The sequence below is a fragment of the Eleutherodactylus coqui genome, chromosome 9 (assembly GCF_035609145.1).
Source record: "Eleutherodactylus coqui strain aEleCoq1 chromosome 9, aEleCoq1.hap1, whole genome shotgun sequence".
NCBI lineage: Eukaryota > Metazoa > Chordata > Amphibia > Anura > Eleutherodactylidae > Eleutherodactylus > Eleutherodactylus coqui.
In genome coordinates this window covers 170718333-170739759 of record NC_089845.1, presented here as the reverse complement: position 1 = coordinate 170739759, position 21427 = coordinate 170718333, and positions in this window count along the sequence as shown.

The following is a 21427-nucleotide window of genomic DNA, read 5'->3' as shown; positions in this document are numbered from 1 at the left end:
GTGGGCGTCATGAAATCCTTAATGCACACCGTGATCCTCGGGAGAGACTTTCCCCTATTTTGGGACTTGTGGCGACACCGAGGGTCGTCTGCAAATAAGGTTCATGATAATACAAATGTGCATGATGTGTGTCCAGAACCGTTTGACCCTGAGGGTACGGTTCCAGCAGTAGGGGTGACCTCAGAGGATGGGGATAACTTTCCCTTAACAGTACTGGCGGGTGAGACAGAGGTACAGGACGAAGTGGTTGCTATGCCTGACTTAGAGGTCTCACGTGCCAATTTCGGAACTGAGCAGCTCCGAGACCCCACCTTAGTAAAGGCCAGGGAAAATGTTAAAGTACTAAATGGGGAGCCTCAATTCCCAGGGGCTGATACTGTGTTTCCACACCTTGCAGTCAACCAAGAATTGTTGTATCAGGTTGACAAGGTCCGTGGGGAGGTTGTGGAACAGCTGGTGGTACCTCAGTCTCATCGTAAGATGGTCTTAGACCTGGCGAACAAGCATGTGCTGGGAGGTCATCTCGGGAGCGAAAAGACTAAGGAACGCATCCTTCAGCGTTTTTTCTGGCCTGGGGTACATGGTGATGTAAAACGTTACTGTGAGTCGTGCCCGGAGTGTCAGATAACAGCTCCTATGCCCCATTACCGGAGCCCCTTAGTGCCCTTGCCCATCATAGAGGTGCCGTTTGAGCGGATCACTATGGACCTAGTTGGGCCCTTGGTAAAGTCTGCCCGGGGTCACCAACATATATTAGTGGTTGTAGACTATGCCACCTGTTACCCCGAAGCCGTTCTTTTACGCAATACGTCATCCAAGGGTATTGCAAAGGAACTACTTCACATGTTCTCCCGCACGGGCATACCAAAAGAGATCCTGACGGACCAAGGAACCCCCTTTATGTCAAAGGTCATGAGGGAATTGTGTAAGCTGCTGAATATTAAGCACTTACGGACGTATGTGTACCACCCACAGACGGATGGTCTGGTTGAGAGATTTAATAAGACCCTAAAAAGCATGCTCAAAAAGGTAGTCAATAAGGATGGGAAGGACTGGGACTGTCTGCTGCCATATTTAATGTTCTCAATCCGTGAAGTCCCACAATCCTCCACTGGGTTCTCTCCCTTTGAATTAGTTTATGGTAGACATCCCCAGGGGCTCCTTGATGTAGCTAAGGAGACCTGGGAGCACGAGTCCACCCCCTACAGGAGTGTTATTGAACACATCTCCCTCATGCAAGATCGAATTGCGGCGGTCATGCCCATTGTTAAAGAACATTTACAGCAGGCTCAAGAAGCCCAAAGCCGGGTATATAACCGGTCCGCCAAGGTGAGAACCTTCAACCCTGGGGATCGGGTACTAGTGTTGGTGCCCACCCTAGAAAGTAAATTCCTAGCAAAATGGCAAGGGCCCTATGAAATAATCGGGAAAGTCGGAGAGGTAAACTATAAGGTGTACCAGCCAGGTAGGCGGAAACCAGAACAGTTGTACCATGTAAACCTAATTAAGCCATGGAAGGACAGAGAAGCCCTGACTGCATTGAGCACCCCCCATGGTGCGGTCCCAGAGGTGTGTGTATCAGGGTCCCTGTCCAAATCCCAACAACAAGAGTTGAGGGAATTTATACAACGTAACTCAGATGTGTTCTCTGATATACCAGGACGTACTGGTGTCATAAAACAGGACATTATAACTGAACCAGGGGCAAAGGTTCAGTTGAAACCGTACAGGGTTCCAGAAGCCCGCAGACGAGCCATCTCAGAGGAGGTCAAGAAAATGCTAGACCTCGGAGTAATTGAGGAGTCGAAAAGCGAATGGTCCAGCCCTATCGTGCTGATATCAAAACCTGATGGCTCTCTGTGCTTCTGTAACGACTTCCGGAAGCTAAATGACGTGTCAAAATTTGACGCATATCCAATGCCGAGAGTGGACGAGTTGATTGAGAGACTGGGTCATGCCAGATACCTTTCCACTCTCGACCTTACTAAAGGCTACTGGCAGGTTCCCCTTACAGAGAGCGCGAAAGAAAAGACTGCGTTTGCCACACCAGAAGGGTTGTTTCAGTACATCTGCCTACCCTTCGGTTTGCATGGAGCCCCAGCAACCTTCCAAAGATTGATGGATATCATACTCAAACCCCATCGTCAATATGCGTCAGCATATTTAGATATCATCATCTTTAGCGAAGACTGGGACAGCTATCTACCCAAGGTACAGGCAGTACTGAACTCCCTTAGAAAAGCAGGGCTCGCAGCAAACCCAAACAAGTGCGCCCTGGGTCTTGAAGAAGCACGATACCTGGGGTATATAATAGGTAGGGGTATTATAAAACCCCAGGTCAATAAAGTTGAAGCCGTTCAGAACTGGCCACAACCCACAACTAAAAAGCAGGTGAGAGCCTTTTTAGGCATTGTAGGGTACTATAGGCGGTTCGTGCAAAACTTTGCGAGCATAGCAGCGCCCCTAACAGACTTGACCAAGAACAGTAAGTCAGTCATGGTCAAGTGGAACCCTAACGCAGAAAAGGCGTTCCAAGAATTAAAACGGGCCCTCTGTAGACGTCCAGTGTTAGTCACACCCAATTTTAAACGAGAATTTATTGTCCAAACAGACGCGTCCGATGTGGGACTGGGAGCAGTTCTGTCCCAGGAAGTAGAGGGAGAGGAACATCCCGTAATTTATCTGAGCAGGAAGCTCACGCCGCCGGAAAAAAAATTACAGTATTGTTGAACGGGAGTGCCTAGCCATCAAGTGGGCCCTGTAGTCCCTAAAATACTACCTGCTAGGTCGGCACTTCAGGCTGATCACAGACCACTCCCCCTTAACCTGGATGTCACAGGCAAAAGAGAGAAACGCCAGAGTCACCAGGTGGTTCCTGACACTACAAAACTTCAATTTTTCGGTAGAACACAGGGGCAGAAAGCTACAGGGCAATGCCGATGCCTTATTAAGGACGCATTGCATGGCGGCTAAAGGTGTCCGACCCCACAGGCTCGAACAGAAGGAGAGGGTACGTGAGATGGTGACCGGCAAGGTGCTGGAGGGCAGGTATGTGTCACCTAGGATGCTCTCCTATGAGGCGTTGGGGAGCTCTTGGGCGGATATGTGCCACCGAGTAGCCTGGGCTCGGTGGAGGAAGCCGGCAGTACAAGAATATAACTACCATATTACTGCCCCAATATGTACAAGTATATAACTACTATAACACTGCCCCTATCTACAAGAATATAACTACTATAATACTGCTCCTATGTACACGAATATAACTATGATAATACTGCCTGCTATGTACAAGAATATAACTACTATAATACTGCCCCCTATGTACAAGAATATAACTACTATAATACTGCCTCCTATGTACAAGAATATAACTACTATAATACTGCCCCCTATGTACAAGAATATAACTACTATAATACTACTGCTATGTACAAGAATATAACTACTATAATACTGCCTCCTATGTACGAGAATATAACTACTATAATACTGCCCACTATGGACGAGAATTTAACTACTATAATACTGCCCCCTATGTACAAGAATATAACTACTATAATACTGCCCCCTATGCACAAGAATATAACTAATACAATACTGCCCCCTATGTACAAGTATATAACTACTATAACACTGCCCCTATCTACAAGAATATAACTACAATAATACTGCCCCCTATGTACGAGAATATAACTACTATAATACTGCTCCCTATGTACAAGAATATAACTACTATAATACTGCCCCCTATGTACAAGAATATAACTACTATAATACTGCCCCCTATGTACAAGATTATAACTAGTATAATACTGCCCCCTATGTACAAGTATATAACTACTATAATACTGCCCCCTATGTACAAGAATATAACTACTATAATACTGCCCCCTATGTACAAGAATATAACTACTATAATACTGCCCCTATGTACAAGAATATAACTACTGTAATACTGCTCCCTAATGTACAAGAATATAACTACGATAATACTTCCCCTATGTACAAGAATATAACTACTATAATACTGCCCTCTATGTACAAGAATATAACTACTATAATACTGTCCCCCTATGTACAAGTATATAACTACTATAATACTGTCCCCTATGTACAGGAATATAACTACTATAATACTGCCCCCTATGTACAAGAATATAACTACTATAATACTGCCCCTATGTACAAGAATATAACTACTATAATACTGCCCCCTATGTAGAAGAATATAACTACTATAATACTGCCCCCTATATACAAGAATATAACTACTATTATACTGCCCCCTATGTACAAGAATATAACTACTATAATACTGCCCCTATGTACAAGAATATAACTACTATAATACTGCCCCCTATGCACAAGAATATAACTAATACAATACTGTCCTCTATGAACGAAAATATAACTACTATAATACTGCCCCCTATGTACAAGAATATAACTACTATAATACTGCCTCCTATGCACAAGAATATAACTACTATAATACTGCCTCCTATGTACAAAAATATAACTACTATAATACTGCTCCCTAATGTACAAGAATATAACTACGATAATACTTCCCCTATGTACAAGAATATAACTACTATAATACTGTCCCCCTATGTACAAGTATATAACTACTATAATACTGCCCCCTATGCACAAGAATATAACTAATACAATACTGTCCTCTATGAACGAAAATATAACTACTATAATACTGCCCCCTATGTACAAGAATATAACTACTATAATACTGCCTCCTATGCACAAGAATATAACTAATACAATACTGTCCTCTATGAACAAAAATATAACTACTATAATACTGCCCCCTATGTACAAGAATATAACTACTATAATACTGCTCATATATACAGGAATATAACTACTATAATACTGCCTCCTATGTAAAAGAATATAACTACTATAATACTGCCCCCTATGCACAAGAATATAACTAATACAATACTGTCCTCTATGAACGAAAATATAACTACTATAATACTGCTCCCTATGTACAAGAATATAACTACTATAATACTGCCCCCTATGCACAATAATATAACTAATACAATACTGTCCTCTATGAACGAAAATATAACTACTATAATACTGCCCCCTATGTACAAGAATATAACTACTATAATACTGCCTCCTATGCACAAGAATATAACTAATACAATACTGTCCTCTATGAACAAAAATATAACTACTATAATACTGCCCCCTATGTACAAGAATATAACTACTATAATACTGCCCCCTATGTACAAGAATATAACTACTATAATACTGACCCCTATGTACAGGTATATAACTACTATAATACTGCCTCCTATGCACAAGAATATAACTAATACAATACTGTCCTCTATGAACAAAAATATAACTACTATAATACTGCCCCCTATGTACAAGAATATAACTACTATAATACTGCCCCCTATGTACAAGAATATAACTACTATAATACTGACCCCTATGTACAGGTATATAACTACTATAATACTGCCTCCGTGTGCAAGAATATAACTACTATAATACTGCTCCCTATGTACAAGAATATAACTACTATAATACTGCCCCCTATGTACAAGAATATAACTACTATAATACTGCTCATATGTACAATAATATAACTACTATAATACTGCTCCCTATGTACAAGAATATAACTACTATAATACTGCCCCCTATGTACAAGAATATAACTACTATAATACTGCTCCCTATGTACAAGAATATAACTACTATAATACTGCTCCCTATGTACAAGAATATAACTACTATAATACTGCCCCCTATGTACAAGAATATAACTACTATAATACTGCTCATATGTACAAGAATATAACTACTATAATACTGCCCACTATGTACAAGAATTTAACTACTATAATACTGCTCCCTATGTACAAGGATATAACTACTATATTACTGTCTCCTATGTACAAGAATCTAACCACTATAATACTGCCCCCTATGTACAAGAATATAACTACTATAATACTGCCTCCTATGTACAAGGATATAACTACTATATTACTGTCTCCTATGTACAAGAATCTAACCACTATAATACTGCCCCATATGTACAAGAATATAACTACTATAATATTGCTCACATGTACAAGTATATAACTACTATAATACTGCCCTCTATGTACAACAATATAACTACTATAAAACTGCCTCCTATGTACAAGAATATAACTACTATAATACTGCCCCCTATGTACAAGAATATAACTACTATAATACTGCCTCCTATGTACAAGAATATAACTACTATAATACTGCCCCCTATATACAAGAATATAACTACTATAATACTGCCCCCTATGTACAAGAATATAACTACTATAATACTGCCTCCTATGTACAAGAATATAACTACTATAATACTGCCCCCTATATACAAGAATATAACTACTATAATACTGCCCCCTATGTACAAGAATATAACTACTATAATACTGCCTCCTATGTACAAGAATAGAACTACTATAATACTTCCCCCTATGTATAAGAATATCACTACTATAATACTGCCCCCTATGTACAAGAATATAACTACTATAATACTGCTCCGTATGTACAAGAATATAACTACTATAATACTGACCCCTATGTACAAGAAAATAACTAATGTAATACTGCCCCTTTGTACAAGAATATAACTACTATAATACTCCTTTCTATGTACAGAAATATAGCGACTATCATACTGCTCCCTATGTACAAGAACATAGCTACTATAATACTCCTTTCTATGTACAGAAATATAACGACTATCATACTGCTCCCTATGTACAAGAACATAGCTACTATAATACTGCCTCCTATGTACAAGAATATAACTACTATAATACATCATCCTATGTACAAGAATATACCTACTATAATAGTGCCCCCTAGGTACAAGAATATAACTACTATAATACTGCCTCCTATGTACAAGAATATAACTACTATAATACTGCCCCCATGTACAAGAATATAACTACTATAATACTGCCCCCTATGTACAAGAATATAACTACTATAATACTGCCTCCTATGTACAAGAATGTAACTACTATAATACTGGCCCACTCTGTACAAGAATATAACTACTATAATACTGCCCCCTATGTAGAAGAATATAACTACTATAATACTGCCCCTATGTACAAGAATATAACTACTGTAATACTGCCCCCTATGTAGAAGAAAATAACTAATATAATACTGCTCCCTATGTACAATAGTATAACTATTATAATGCTATCCCCTATGTACAAGAATATAACTACTATAATACTGCCCCCTATGTACAAGAATATAACAACTATAATACTGCTCCTTATGTACAAGAATATAACTACTATAAAACTGCTCCCTATGTACAAGAATATAACTACTCTAATACTGCTCATTTGTACAAGAATATAACTACTATAATACTGCCCCCTATGTACAAGAATATAACTACTATAATACTGCCTCCTATGTACAAGAATATAACTACTATAATACTGCTCTTATGTACAAGAATATAACTACTATAATAATGCTTCTATGTAAAAGAATATAACTACTATTATACTGCCCCCTATGTACAAGAATATAACTACTATAATACTGCCCCCAATGTACAGGAATAGAACTACTGTAATACTGCCCCCTATGTACAGGAATATAACTACTATAATACTGCCCCCTAGGTACAAGAATATAACTACTATAATACTGACCCTTAGGTACAAGAATATAACTACTATAATACTGCCCCCTATGTACAAGAATATAACTACTATAATACTGCCCCCTATGTACAGGAATAGAACTACTGTAATACTGCCCCCTATGTACAATAATATAACTACTATAATACTCCTTTCTATGTACAAGAATATAACTACTATAATACTGCCCCACTCTGTACAAGAATATAACTACTATAATACTGCCCCCTATGTACAAGAATATAACTACTATAATACTGCCCCCTATGTACAGGAATAGAACTACTGTAATACTGCCCCCTATGTACAAGAATATAACTACTATAATACTGCCCACTATGTACAAGAATATAATTACTATAATACTGCCCCCTATGTACAAGAATATAACTACTATAATACTGCTCCTATGTACAAGAATATATCTACTATAATACTGCCCCTATGTACAAGAATATAACTACTATAATACTGCTCCTATGTACAAGAATATATCTACTATAATACTGCCCCCCTATGTACAAGAATATAACTACTATAATACTGCTCCCTGTGTACAAGAATATAACTACTATAATACTGCCCCCCTATGTACAAGAATATAACTACTATAATACTGCCTCCTATGTACAAGAATATAACTACTATAATACTGCCCCTATGTACAAGAATATAACTACTATAATACTGCCCCTATGTACAAGAATATAACTACTATAATACTGCCCCACTCTGTACAAGAATATAACTACTATAATACTGCCCCCTATGTACAAGAATATAACTACTATAATACTGCCCCCTATGTACAGGAATAACTACTATAATACTGTCTCCTATGTACAGGAATATAACTACTATAATACTGCCCCCTATGTAGAAGAATATAACTACTTTAATACTGCCCCCTATGTACAAGAATATAACTACTTTAATACTGCTCCCTATGTATAAGAATATAACTACTATAATACTGCCTCTATGTACAAGAATATAACTACTATAATACTGCCTCCTATGTACAAGAATATAACTACTATAATACTGCTCCCTATGTACAGGAATAGAACTACTGTAATACTGCCCCCTATGTACAAGAATATGACTACTATAATACTGCCCACTATGTACAAGAATATAACTACTATAATACTGCCCCCTATGTACAAGAATATAACTACTATAATACTGCTCCTATGTACAAGAATATAACTACTATAATACTGCCCCTATGTACAAGAATATAACTACTATAATACTGCCGCTATGTACAAGAATATAACTACTGTAATACTGCCCCACTCTGTACAAGAATATAACTACTATAATACTGCCCGCTATGTACAAGAATATAACTACTATAATACTGCACCCTATGTACAGGAATAACTACTATAATACTGCCTCCTATGTACAGGAATAAAACTACTATAATACTGCCCCCTTTGTACAAGAATATAACTGCTTTAATACTGCCCCTATGTACAAGAATATAACTACTTTAATACTGCTCCCTATGTATAAGAATATAACTACTATAATACTGCTCCTATGTACAAGAATATAACTACTATAATACTGCTCCCTATGTAAAAGAATATAACTACTATAATACTGCCCCCTATGTACAAGAATATAACTGCTATAATACTGTCCCCCTATGTACAAGAATATAACTACTATAATACTGTCCCCTATGTACAAGAATATAACTACTATAATACTGCCTCCTATCTACAAGAATATAACTACTATAATACTGCCTCCTATCTACAAGAATATATCTACTATAATACTGCCTCCTATCTACAAGAATATAACTACTATAATACTGCCTCCTATGTAAAAGAATATAACTACTACAATACTGCCTCCTATGTACAAGAATATAACTACTATAATACTGCCCCCTATGTACAAGAATATAACTACTATAATACTGCCTCCTATCTACAAGAATATAACTACTATAATACTGCCTCCTATGTAAAAGAATATAACTACTATAATACTGCCTCCTATGTACAAGAATATAACTACTATAATACTGCTCCCTATGTAAAAGAATATAACTACTATAATACTGCCCCCATGTACAAGAATATAACTACTTTAATACTGCTCCCTATGTACAAGAATATAACTACTATAATACTGCTCCTATGCACAAGAATATAACTACTATAATACTGCCTCCAATGTACAAGAATATAACTACTATAATTCTGCCTCCTATGTACAAGAATATAACTACTATAATACTGCCTCCTATGTACAAGAATATAGCTACTATAATACTGCCTCCTATGTAAAAGAATATAACTACTATAATACTGCCTCCTATGTATAAGTATATAACTACTATAATACTGCCTCCTATGTACAAGAATATAACTACTATAATACTGCCCCTATGCACAAGAATATAACTACTATAATACTGCTCCCTATGTACAAGAATATAACTACTATAATACTGCTCCCTATGTACAAGAATATAACTACTATAATACTGCTCCTATGTACAAGAATATAACTACTATAATACTGCCCCCTATGTACAAGAATATAACTACTATAATACTGCTCCCTATGTACAAGAATATAACTACTATAATACTGCCCCCTATGTACAAGAATATAACTACTATAATACTGCCCCCTATGTACAAGGATATAACTACTATAATACTGCTCCTATGTACAGGAATATAACTGCTATAATACTGCCCCCTATGCACAAGTATATAACTACTATAATACTGCCCCCTATGCTCAAGAATATAACTACTATAATACTGCCCCCTATGCACAAGAATATAACTATTATAATACTGCCCCTATGTACATGAATATAACTACTATAATACTGCTCCCTATGTACAAGAATATAACTACTATAATACTGTCCCCTATGTACTAGAATATAACTATTATAATACTGCCCCCTATGTACAAGAATATAACTACTATAATACTGCTCCCTATGTACAAGAATATAACTACTATAATACTGCTGCTATGTACTAGAATATAACTACTATAATACTGCCTCCTATGTACAAGACTATAACTACTATAATACTGCCTCCTATGTACAAGAATATAACTGCTATAATACTGCCTCCTATGTACAAGAATATAACTATAATAATACTGCCTCCTATATACAAGAATATAACTACTATAATACTGCCCCCTATGTACAAGAATATAACTACTATAATACTCCCCCCTATGTACAAGAATATAACTACTATAATACTGCCCCCTATGTACAAGAATATAACTACTATAATACTCCCCCCTATGTACAAGAATATAACTACTATAATACTGCCATCTAATGTTCGTTTAGTAACACTGCATATTCCTGATAGATGTAGAGCATTCAGGATCTAGAATGCTTTGTGTGCTTGCGGTCATCAGTTGCCCCTTTCACTTAGTAGCAGTATCAGTAAATGATGGTCTCTGGATTCTCCTGCTGTTTACGGTTAGATGATCCCATAAAGCTTTTAAGATGAAAGGGTTGCGCATCAATTAGTCCGGATCGCGGTATCTGTACGTTGTACCTGAGTTTTGACCGATGCAGCTACAGGAAATTTTACATGACCCCTATACAGAATTCCGATATCACACATCAAAGTGGCGGGCTGCGGGTCACTCGGAGGGCGAGGGTTGTTTTCTGATAGAAGTGATACACTGTAGCGGGAATATCTGTATTTATGGCTTCAGGTTTTATATGGTTCACAGGAAATCATGTTATATAATCTTTATGGACGGGATGAAACCTTAGATCTTTCGGATGTGTAGAGACCTCTTAGCTGCACCTGCGCCAGTCGGCTGGTTTGCCTGGTTACTGCCGCCCGGCTACAGCTGGTATCACCAGCTGACGAGTCCTGACAATGACTGGTGCTGATATGTAGAGAAAGAAACAAAAGCTTGCTCTGGACATACTTCAAGTTTTTCCTGTCTGAACAGCCCCGCTGTGCTGTGATGGGACACGTGTGAGCGGAGTAGTGGCAATGTGTTTGTATTGAGAACTTCTAGTAAGTTTCTTGAGGCACTTTTAAGTGTCGATTCTGATTGTTCATCCGCTTTCCTTTAGTCCTCCCGGCAGCACAAGCAGTGGGGTTACTTCCACACTTGTGTTCCCTATTGATTGTGCTGCTTTAGGATGCAAGAGAATGTACCATTTGTCTCGTTTTCCAAAGTCACCAAATGCATTGTTCTTGTAAACTCTACTATTTTCCAAAGATGTACAGATGTAGTAGAGCTGAGTTTGTTGTGTTGTCTGATGTTATCTGTGGTTTTATCCAGGACTTTAATCTACATTAATCTGCACATGTTATTACTGAAAGGCCCCTTTATCAGCCCCCATGTAGCAGTGTTGGACTTCTTTAGTCTTCAGAACGGCAGCAATTAGTCGTGGCATAGATTTCACTCGGTGATGACCTCCTTCTGCAGGAATATCGGCCCCTGCGGACAGGAAGCTTCTTGTAGTTGTCACAGATTAGATGACATGTTGCTCACAAGTTCTGACCGACTGACAGGACGGGGTCAGCGATTCATGCTGCTTGTGCCAAATTCTGACCTTCCATCAGCAACAGACATCTGGCTCCATCTGACCAAGGGATGTTTTTCCGCTGCTCAGTGATACAAGTTTTGCGCTTTTTTGCCCGCTGGAGTCTTTCTGTTTCTCTTAGACACAATGGCGCTGGATCTGGTCGTCTGCTGTTATAGCTCATCCGTGCGGAGGAACGGTGAGTTGTGTGTTCGGACACGTTAGTTGGAGCTCCAGAGTTGTATTCGGGTGACTGTGCAGCCTGTTGGTCAGAACGATTCCTGACATCCTCCTCCGACCCCTTTACTGATGAGTTGTTTCCATCCACAGGATCCTCTTTCGATGGATGCTTTTCCTTGATTACGCCATTTATTAGTTTACTCCCCACACCTCTAGAAGAGAAAACCAATGCAGTTGGCAGTAAAATCCTGGCTCTGGCTCGTCTCGCACCGATGAGAGTCACCGTTTCACTGATTTTGTGCAAGCGGCATGAATCGTTGACCCATTCCTGTCAGGCTGGCGGAGGTGCAGTACTGGTCTTGGCACCCCCTGGGTCATCTAATACATGCGGATGGGCGCTACAACAAATTGTTGTGGTTATGAAGGCCAATAGGGGACTAATTTGCTGCTAGATTGGGGTCTGATAAAAGGAACGGTCAGTGCATATTAAGAAATTAATCAGCACTGATGGTTGGAACTACATCAATCAAGAAATGGCTTCTAACAGTGGACTTTCCTATTAGATGTATGAGACGTCTTCATCCTGCCGGTAGGTCGTGAACTGACACACAAGCGACTGCGTCTGAATTACCACTTACGCTTCCAGCGAGATCTCTCTTATTATGGGTCATATCATGGGAGGACTCCTCATGGCGGCTCCTTATAAACCATCTATTACATATAATTAATATAAATAATTGAAAGCCCCATATAACGTCCCGCATTCAGCAACTGCAGCGCCACTGAAGGACTTCACACTCTCCAAGGTGCTGAGAGCGACAGCTGGTCAGGGTCCTAAAGAGAGCCTCAGCTGGAGGATGAATCCACCTTGAGCTCAGACCCATTGGTTTCCCGATAGCTGACAGAAACTTCCAGAAAAGAACATAATGTTACCATAAAGTAACACATTGTAACCACAGGAGTCAACCGATACAACAGAGTACAGCTGGGTCCATGATGTTGAGGTGAGAACCGACCCCTTGTAGGGAGGCTTTAGTACCCTGTTGTACCACCTCCAGCTTGGATACAAGATGTAATACAGGCTGGCATGGAAGCTCTAGTACCCTGTTACACTGCCTCAAGCTTGGATACAAGATGTGATACACAAGGCATGGAGGCTCTCGTACCCTGTTGTACTGCCTCTAGCTTGGATACAAGATGTGATACAGGCAGGCATGGAGGCTCTAGTACCCTGTTGTACTGCCTCTAGCTTGGATACAAGATGTGATACACAAGGCATGGAGGCTCTAGTACCCTGTTGTACTGCCTCTAGCTTGGATACAATATGTGATACACAAGGCATGGAGGCTCTAGTACCCTGTTGTACCGCCTCTAGCTTGGATACAAGATGTGATACGGGTGGGCATGGAGGCTCTAGTAGCCTGTTGTACCGCCTCTAGCTTGGATACAAGATGTGATACACAAGACATGGAGGCTCTAGTACCCTGTTGTACTGCCTCTAGCTTGGATACAAGATGTGATATGGGCAGGCATGGAGGCTCTAGTACCCTGTTGTACCGCCTCTAGCTTGGATATAAGATGTGATAGGGGCGGGCATGGAGGCTCTAGTACCCTGTAGTACTGCCTCTAGCTTGGATACAAGGTGTGATACGGGAGGGCATGGAGGCTCTAGTACCCTGTTGTACTGCCTCTAGCTTGGATACAAGATGTGAGACGGGCGGGCATGGAGGCTCTAGTACCCTGTTGTACTGCCTCTAGCTTGCATACAAGATGTGATATGGGCAGGCATGGAGGCTCTAGTACCCTGTTGTACCACCTCTAGCTTGGATACAAGATGTGAGACGGGCAGGCATGGAGTCTCTAGTACCCTGTTGTACTGCCTCTAGCTTTGATACAAAATGTGATACGTGATACGTGTGGGCATTGAGGTTCTGGTACCCTGTTGTACTGCCTCTAGCTTGTATACAAGATTTGACGCAGGTGGGCATGGGGGCTCTAGTATCCTCTTGTACCACCTCTAGCTTGGATACAAAATGTGACAGAGGGGAGCATGGAGGCTCTAGTACCCTGTTGTACCACCTCTAGCTTGGATACGGTGGGCATGGAGGCTCTAGTATCATGTTGGGCTGCCTCTAGCTTGGATACACAATGTAATACGGGCGAGCATGGAGGCATACAGGTTCTGTATGGTATCCTTTGGCATATCAGGCCATATTTGCTTTAGCTGATCCTCTAGATCATGCAAACACGTAGTCTCTGGAAGTTGGCGTTCCAGATTGTCCCATACATGTTCAATTGGTGATTAATCTGGCGTCTGGGCACAGAAGTGTGACAATGTTGTGTGGGCTCCCTGTGACCCCCCCTTCCCTGGTGTGTGCAGCTGAGCATTATCCTGTTGCCTCTTGGAAGCCGCCATGAGAGGAACACATGTGGCTGTACAGCGTTCGAGGAGCGGGCCCACAGCCGAGGAGATAGCAGAGTTGATTGAGGCCTTGTCACCGGGCTCTACCATCACCTCTCCTAGGGGTAGCTCGGGATCCGACCAAGTTACTCCTGGAGGAGTTTCACAGGGTAAACCAATACACGGTTTACCTTAAGTCCTTTTGTCACTCGTGGCGCCACCGTGGTGAATCTGAAAGAATGAACAAAGTAAGAAAATTATTTACAGTCCATAAACTTTACACAGAATAGTGGTGCGACATGAAGGATTCACAAGATGTCAGCCAAGTCCACAGTCTCAGTTATCTGTCGGGTTCTGCTTACGGCCACTATTTTTCTCTCTCCAGCTCTCTATTGGTCAACACTCAGCGCTGCATGGCAGTTCCTCTCACTCTCCCACAGTCCTCCATATTAAAAGCAGGAAGTCCTGGGTGACTAGGGCCCAGGGCTCACTTCAGGCCATCGCTCAGCCTTTTCCATCCTGGGTGCTCCTTGTAGAACAAGGCACAGTTTCTCCTACTCACAGAAAGTCTCTCAATCCCCACGACTCCAAGTTAGACATACTCTCTTGCAGAAGACCAACCGACTAACTCGCAGGTTTGCATAGACTACTCTCTATCTTTGCACCTTGCACTCACATATATCAAGCATGATCACGTGACACACAATAAGATACATTTTTCAGACATAACCCAGACACTAACCCATCCAGTGCTGCAGAGGCACAATACACATCAAATTCATGCAACATAGAAGACACTGACAATACAAATACACATGACAAACACATTCATAACTTATGGAAGCCCTGTTAACTGTGGTCCGCTACAGCTGTAGGATGTCCTGAACATATCGCTGAACTGTCATTGTCCCTCGTACCACCACTAGGGGGGACCGACTGTCGTATGTGATGGCAACCACTGACCATCACACCAGCAGTGGAGGCAGGATTGAGCTGCTCACTCCGAGGTCTACAGAAATGAACATGTCCATCGTCAGTGATCAAACTAAACCTGGAATCATGGCTGAAGACAACCCTGTTCCCGTCTGTAGCGTCCAGTTTCATCATTCACGACATCACTGCAAACGGATGTGATGGCCGGTGTCAAAGGACATACATATAATTAGGGCTGTGAGACCAAATGTCCTTCAGCAAAGCACCTGAAAATGGTTCTGACAAACACAGGGGTGTAACGATGGCACCCCCTGTTTCTGGATGGTGAGCAATGATCATATGGTCCTCTCTACTGGTGGTTTATCAGAGGTCCTGAGCCCGGCCATCTTGTATACCCCAATCCACTGGTCCAACACCTCCTAACAGTCTGGTCAGACGTTCCTCTCTACTGGTGGTCTGTAGGGGGTCCTGAGCCCGGTTATCTTATGTGCCCTCACAAATCCACTGGTCCCAACACCTCCTAACAGTCTGGTCAGATGATCCTCTTTACTGGTGGTCTGTCAGGAGGTCCTGAGCCCGGTCACCTTGTGTGCCCCCATCCACTAGTCCGATCACCTCCTAACAGTCTAGTCAGAACGGCCGGTGGGGGACAATTCACTGATACGACCATCCAGCTTCTCACATCCCAATAATGTGCCCCTCTCAGACTCTGGTAACGGGGTGAAATCTCTTCTTTGTGTCGTAGAGGTGTCTAGTGGTCAACAAGCTCTACACAAGCAGAAGAAGAGGTCACTACACACGAGGAGCCTCCGAGAGCCTCTTATAGGCCAAGGGGGAACCACTTTTAGGGTTTTCTGTTTTAAGACCGTTCATCTAATTACACCATGACTCATTATTTACAGATCTGCCTGAGATAGAACTGCATACCGGGGTCTGCTGCAAAATGACAACTTCTGGTGGTGGGGGTGTTATTAAGAAAGAGTATATAACTACAGCACTAGAACCACACTCATAATACAGTACAACTACAGAACCAAGTTGGTCATAGAATAGTAGAGTTGGAAGAGACCCCCGGGGTCATCTGGTCCTCCAGGGTCATTGGGTCCAACCCCCTACTCAGTGCAGGATCACTAAATCATCCCAGACAGATGTCTGTCCAGCCTTTGTTTGAACACTTCCATTGAAGGAGAACTCACCACCTCCTGTGGTAACCTGTTCCACTCATTGATCCCCCTCACTGTCTAATATCTAATATGTGTCTCCTCCATTTCAGTTTCATCCCATTGCTTCTAGTCTTTCATTGTGCAGATGAGAATAGGGCTGATCTCCAGATCCTTTAACCGTTCCTCATAGAACATGAGTTGCAGATTGCTCACCATCTTGATAACTCTTCTCTGAACTTGCTACAGTGTGTCTATGTCTTTTTTAAAGTGGGGTGCCCAGAACTGGACCCAGTATTCCAGATGAGGTCTGACTAAGGAAGAGTAGAGGGGGATAATTACCTCACGTGATCTAGACTCTATGCTTCTCTTAATAGATCCCAGAATTGTGATTGCCTTTTTGGCTGCTGCATCACATTGTTGACTCATGTTCAGTCTATGATCTATTAGTATAACCTTTTTCACATGTGCTGCTGCTTAGCCCAATTCCTCCTATTCTGTATGTGATTTTTTCATTTTTCTTGCCCAGATGTAGGACTTTGCATTTCTCCTTGTTAAATACCATTCTGTTAGTCGCTGCCCACTGTTGAAGCTTTTCTAGATCTTTTTGAATCCTCTCTCTCTCTCTTCCCTAGTGTTAGCTATCCCTCCTAGCTTAGTGTCATCTGCACATTTGATCAGTTCGACTGTCGACCAACACTGGGCCCAGGACAGAGCCTTGTGGTAACCCACTTGATACATTCCTCCACTTGGATGATAGCATGGATACATCACCAGAAACAAGCTCATTAGAGTATAAGCATTTGTGTTACAGGGATGCTGATGGGCTGACAGTAACACCTCATAACATCAGATGGGTGAAGACCGAGCCAGTAGGAGGATGATTCATGTAGCTCCAAAAGACGCCACCACACAGTGAAAATTATCTGGCTGGGTGGACCTAAGGGGTTGATCACCCCCAGCCTATATCCTCTTGGTGCCCCCCTACAAGCTGGTGGCCAGTGCTCTCTATAATCCCACAGGTTGCGTGTAGCTGTGGCTGGCCATGGCTATAGGGGATGCAGAGGTAGCAGTCACATCTGGGCCCTCATGCTTGAGGCGTCCAAAGGCCTGTTTGCCACATTATAAGGCACCAGTATTGCAAAAGGTACCTGATAGATGGGGGCCTGTTAGAGATGTGGGGACCCGTAGGCTTCAAGATATTCCACTGCCCAGATCGCTTTCACTGAGCTCTCTGCATGCTCATAGTGTTGTATTTTGCATGTATTCCCACACACGCCACTCCAGCATTGCGCAGGGCACACGCATGTAGCAGAGACAATGACATAGAAGCCCCTGGTGCACCTTGCGTGGCACCATCACTGTCTTTATAAGACTTGAAATCTTAACAATCCCTTAATTTCGTAAAACTACACCTCAGAGATGTCACCTGGTTATTTGGTTACAACAGTACAAACTGCCCCCTAGTGTTCACAGCAGGGTAATGCAGAGTTCCAGCTGTCAGACAAAAGCTTCTACCAGCCCTTATGTGTCAGCCTTATATTTCCCCTTCAGTTTAATTCAAGGCCGTGACCCGGTGTAGGGTCTCCGCTTATCGGAAATCTGCTCCATCCTGTCCTTTGTTCGAGGCCGGAGTAAACAGCGGGAGCGCAGGAAAGTGATCCGGCCCCGTTATGGACGGACGATATCAGCATGCAGAGGTCTGCACAGGAAATGACAAAACACGACAGAAAGCCGACAAACAAGCAGCTGATGCAGGAGATATTATCGAGGCGGACAGGACGAGCGCGGCGGACAGGACGAGCGCGGCGGACAGGACGAGCGCGGCGGACAGGACGAGCGCGGTGGACAGGACGAGCGCGGCGGACACCCTTCTGGGATCCAGTTGGCGCTAAATGCTCGCTGTTACTATTCAGCCATAAGTCACAGAATGGGGTCCAATCACAGAGCAGAACCGCAAGCGGAAAACTGTATTCATAAGAAGCAAAAGCAGAGCAAGAAGCCAAAAGACGAGGAAATGTCCTAAAGCTGAAGACAAACACAAAAGATCCATCAGCATGAAATGATGCAAGTTACGCATCCTGTATGTAGCCACACGGAGCCGACTGTCATCCCCGTCATGATAGACTTGTATGAGCGAGGGGCGGCGGATGCACAACCGACCTCGCAAGCACCAGGCCAGAGAACATACCATGAAAGCTCTCTGCACGACCCAACATCCGGCTCATGTGCAGCGCAGCATCCTTCCCAGCAAAACCGAGGACCAAAGAAAAAACGGATATATTATAGTAGCAAGGCCCGAAGCCAGTTAGACCCCCCCAGCCTGCGCCATGCACAGGACAGACGTTGACGTTCCGTTGCGTTAACTAGCCACCTGCCAGGGCGTAAACGTACGTCCTGCGGCATTGAAGGCATCCATAACGACCCGTACAATAAACTGAACACACTTTTTATCCTACAGATTGTTAAGAAAAAGGGAAAGCTGAAAAATGAAAAAAATGCTTTTTTTGTTTATTTTGCCTCCCAAAATAAACACAATTTAGGGATCAGAAAAGTGTTACGCACCCCAAAATGGTATCAATGACAACTGCAATGACAACAGAGCTGTGCGTGTGATGTCTTGGCATCAGGATCGATAGAGTAGAGCTGCGTGTGTGATGTATGATAATTAGGATAGATTAAGTAGAGTTGTGTGTGTGATGTATGGGGGATTAGGATGGATGTAGTAGAGCTGGGTGTGATGTGTAGGGGATGAGGGTGGATGTAGTAGAGCTGTGTGTGATGTGTGGGCATCAGGATGGATGTAGTAGAGCTGTGTGTGATGTGTGGGCATCAGGATGCATGTAGTAGAGCTGTGTGTGAGATGTATGGGGGATTAGGATGGATGGATGTAGTAGAGCTGTGTGTGATGTGTAGGGGATGAGGGTGGATGTAGTAGAGCTGTGTGTGAGATCAGAGGTGTGTCTGGGCATCAGGATGGATGTAATATAGCTGTGTGTGTGTGTGTGTGATGTGTGAGCATCGGGATGGATGTAGTAGATCTGTGTGTGTGATGTCTGTGGATCTGGGTGGATGTTGTAGAGCTGTGTGTGTGATGTCTGGGGATCAGGATGGATGTAGTAAAGCTGTGTGTGATGTGTGAGGATCGGGATGGATGTAGTAAAGCTTTGTGTGTGATGTCTGGGCATAAAGATGGGTGTAGTAGAGCTGTGTGTGTGATGTCTGGGCATCAAGATTGATGTAGTAACGCTGTGTGTGTGATGTGTGAGGCATCAGCATGGATGTAGTAGAGCTGTGTGTGTGATGTCTGGGAATCAGATTAGATATAAAAGAGCTGTGTGTGTGATGTCTGGGCATCAGGATAGATGTAGATCGGTGTGTGTGATGTCTGGGAATCAGATTGGATGTAGCTGATCTGTGTGTGTGATGTCTGGGAATCAGATTGGATGTAGCAGAGCTGTGTGTGATGTGTGGGCATCAGATTGGATGTAGTAGAGCTGTGTGTGATGTCTGGGAATCAGATTGGATGTAGCAGAGCTGTGTGTGATGTGTGGGCATCAGATTGGATGTAGTAGAGCTGTGTGTGATGTCTGGGCATCAGATTGGATGTAGCAGAGCTGAGTGTGTGATGTGTGGGCATCAGATTGGATGTAGTAGAGCTGTGTGTGATGTCTGGGAATCAGATTGGAGGTAGCAGAGCTGTGTGCGTGTGATGTGTGGGCACTAGGATGGATGTAGTAGAGCTGTGTGTGATGTCTGGGAATGAATGGATGTAGTAGAGCTGTATGTGTGATGTGTGGGGATCTTAATACATGTACCATGTAGGACAGCTGTGTCTGATGTGCCCCCAGAAAAACTGGTACTATAATTTCCTAATACTTACTAGCATATTTATATACATGAGATACCCATGTATATATGTCTTTTGACATCATAAGCTCCAATGTAGAGAAGCTGCCATTGGATACAGTCAGCAAGGCTAGTTGTAGGGCTCTGCAGCTCCGCTGGCTCTGTCCCCATTTTCTTTTTCCATACTCACCTCTATTCATCCAGAGGGGCTCTTCTCAAGTCTGACTCCTGGTAATGTCAATATGTCAAGCGGCATTTCTTACCATTCACCCTGTGGCATCAACCATTGACAGTGAGCTGTGGGGACCACCCACTTGACATATTGAGAGCACCAGGAGCCGGACCTAAGAGGAGCTCATTCAGGAAAAGAGAGAGAAGTATTAAAAAAATCATGAGGATAGAAAACCCTACTGACTGTATCCCATGACAGATGCTCTTTAAAGGACTAAAGGCTCATTTACATTGGCCAATGATTGGACAAGACCATTTGTAGGAGCATTGGTTTGCATAAACTTCATGTGTGAAGCTACAGCCAATCAGCCAATGAGTGATCAAACGCTTGTTCACTGGCCGATTACCAATCTGGTTATTGGAAGCACATCTCCCCATGTGACTG